Source organism: Ursus maritimus, unplaced genomic scaffold (genome assembly GCF_017311325.1).
Source record: "Ursus maritimus isolate PB19 unplaced genomic scaffold, ASM1731132v1 scaffold_19, whole genome shotgun sequence".
NCBI classification, from domain to species: Eukaryota; Metazoa; Chordata; class Mammalia; order Carnivora; family Ursidae; genus Ursus; species Ursus maritimus.
In genome coordinates this window covers 15,751,195-15,754,400 of record NW_024424341.1, presented here as the reverse complement: position 1 = coordinate 15,754,400, position 3,206 = coordinate 15,751,195, and the positions used below count along the sequence as shown (strand labels likewise).

The following is a 3,206-nucleotide window of genomic DNA, read 5'->3' as shown; positions in this document are numbered from 1 at the left end:
ATGAAGGGTAATGCTACATCTTCCAATATTTATAGCTGATAGGGGCCACTGGTATCCATTTTTTAGAAGATTTTATTTATTTATTTGAGATACAGAGAGTGAGACAGACAGAGAAAGAGAGAGAGCACAAGCAGGAGGTAGAGGCAGAGGGAGAGGGAGAAGCAGACTCCCTGCTGAGCAAGGAGTCTGATACAGGACTCAATCCTAGGACCCCCCCAGGATCATGACCTGAGCCAAAGGCAGACGCTTAACCACCTAAGCCACTCAGGCGCCCCACTGGTATCCATTTCTGCATCTAGTGAATGGTTTAGGGAAAGGGATTACTTAAAATTTTAACCAGTATGTTCTTTCCTCCTTCTCAAAAGAACAAATCTGTAATACTGTGAAGTATACCAGGGATAAACTTTAGAAAGAGCAGGTATACATCAGATTAGTGCTACCCATTAGCCAATATTTTTAAAGAAGTAATGGACATTGTCACACAACAATGATCAACCACAAAACTCACTAAATATACTATATATACTATAGATAGATAGATAGATAGATAGATAGATAGATAGATAGATAGATAGATCTCCTATCCAAGTCAGTCTTAACATCCTGCCTGTTACGCATACTTGGACCATTTATTTTCATGAAGAAATAACATTAATAAGAAGAATAAGAAGATTCTATCAGGTTTCCATTATTGACATTTTTAATCATACACTAGCTCTGGTTTTCTAAATAGTCAACCTACTAAAGACTAATGCTACAGCTAATAACAGTCACTTAGACCCAGGAATAGTCTTCTGGTTTAAATCTTAAAATCTTTCTGTGTCTGACAGAAAGAGAAACAAATTTAAAAAAATAGACTGGTGGTATTTCTAATTCTAATCTGTCTTGCCATGTACTAATCTTTTCATCACATTCTGGAGTGAGAACAAATTATGGTTGAAATGGGTAAATACCTTGGAAGAGTTGTGTTAGGTAATATAGCAAAAACACCCTCAATAAATATTTCTTCTGAATCATCTGTACAATACGTATTTTCTAACAACTGCCCTGTCCCATTCACCATGCAATTTCTGAGAATGCCATGGGGTATAAGACTTATCCTCTCTTTTGGAGTCATCCAACCCTCTCTTTTGGAGCCATGCAAACAAATAATTAAATGCCCCTGCAAGGTCAATTCTCTTTTCTTTTTCTCTCCTCCAGCCATCCAAGATGTAGAAAGGAAAGAAGGCTAAGGGGAAGAAGGTGGCCTCAGCCCCTGCTGTTGTGAAGAAGCAGGAATCCAAGAAGGTGGTCAGTCCCGTATTTGAGAAAAGATCTAAGAATTTTGGCCTCAAACAGGACATCCAGCCCAAAAGGGTCTTCACCTGCTTTGTCCAACGGCCCCGCTATACCTGACTACAGCAGCAAAGGGCTATTCTCTATAGACGTCTAAAAGTGCCTCCCGTGATTAACCAGTTCACCCATGCCTTGGACCACCAAATAGTTACCCAACTGCTTACGCTGGCCCACAAATATAGACCAGAGACAAAGCAAGAGAAGAAGCAGATGGTTAGCCCAGGCTGAGAAGAAAGCTGCTGGTGAAGGGGCGGTCCCCACTAAGAGGCCAGCTATCCTTCAAGCTAAGGTTATTACTGTCACCACGTTGGTGGAAAACAAGAAGGCTCAGCTGGTAGTGACCACATATGATGTGGATCCCATTGAGCTGGTTGTCTTCCTGCCTGCCTAATGTTGTAAGAAGCATGTTCCCTTCCGCCTCATCAAGGGGAGGGCCAGGCTGGGCTTCTGGTCTACAGGAAGACTTGCACCACTGTTGCCCTCACACAGATTAACTCGGAAGACAAAGGAGCTCTGGCTAAGCTGGTGGAAGCTACCAGGACCAATTACAATGACAGATATGATGAGATCTGCCATCACTGGGGAGGCAACCTTCTGGGTCTAAAGTCAGTGGCCCACGTTGCCAATTTAGAAAAGGCAAAGGTTAAAGAACAGGCCACCAAACTGGGCTAAGTAGTACGCTGTTGAATTTTCTGCACATAAAAGCAATAAAAAGTTCTCTTTCAAAAAAAAATGCCATTGCCAGAATAATAATACAGATGCAAACAAACCAACATGATGTCTCAGAAGAAAAAATAAATGACTCTGATCTGGGAGGAGTCAGAAAAGGTAACAGGAGGTGACAGGGGAGGACTGAAGAGGAGCATTTGAGGTACCCATGTGGGGTGAACAGGAAGAGGCAGGTGGAAAGTGAGGAGGCTGGAGAGCCCTAGTGAGATGAATCACAAGTTGTCCAACCATGAGTGAAAAGGAGAGCAGAAGTGGAGGGATAGAACTAATGCCATTCCTGTTCCTACATACCCACTAAATAGATACAGTTCTTCCAAAAAAAAAATCTTAAAAATTAAACTGTTATTATTTTGGGGGGCACCTGGGTAGCTCAGTCGGTTAAGCATCTGCCTGCAGCTCAGGTTGTGATTCCAGGGTCCTGGGCTCGAGCCCCACATGGGGCTCCCGGCTCAGTCAGGAGCCTGCTTCTTCCTCTACCTTTCCCCCTGCTCATGCTCTCTCTCCCTCTCTCTCTCTCTCTCACGCTTCCTCTCTCAAATAATTAATAAAATTTTTAAAAACTGTTACTACTTTTGGTAAAGATGATTGGACTCTTCCAAACTGGGAACAATTCCTAGTTTTTCCTTTTCCTGCTCTCCATTATAACTCATCCTTCTGCAGCTCCCCCCTCCCAACACGAGCCCCCAAGTCCGTTCTACAGTACTTGTTATGCAGAAGGCTGAATGATGAAAAGTTATTCAAACAGCACACTACAAGCTAACTATTCCAAGCGTATCTATTGACTGAAGAGATTTGCATTATGAACTAAGTCAGTGCAAAAAGACAATGGTAAATAGCAGCAAAAACAAAGAAATAGATCATTTAAATAAAAGAAAGGCGCTATCACCACCACGTATCTGTTTCTCCTCGGTTGAAATTTACCCTGGAGGAACCAATATAAACTAATATGAAAATATTGCTTCCGTTGTATAAAAGAAATCCAGCGGAATGGAATGCTAATTCTGTGTCTCTGATAGTCAAACAGGAAAACGAGGGATGCATTCAACTGCAGTACTTCCAGTGTTTGCTGTGCATACACTAAAATGCTGGAGACATGAAGATAAACAAGCCATAGTCATTGCTCCCAAGGATGTAACAATTCT

At 42.1% G+C, this 3,206-nt stretch overlaps 1 pseudogene; it reads left to right on the top strand.

The window, feature by feature from the left end:
* The first annotated feature begins 1,203 nt into the window (after nt 1-1,203).
* LOC121103366 lies at nt 1,204-2,007 on the top strand (annotated as a pseudogene).
* The last annotated feature ends 1,199 nt before the right edge of the window (nt 2,008-3,206 follow it).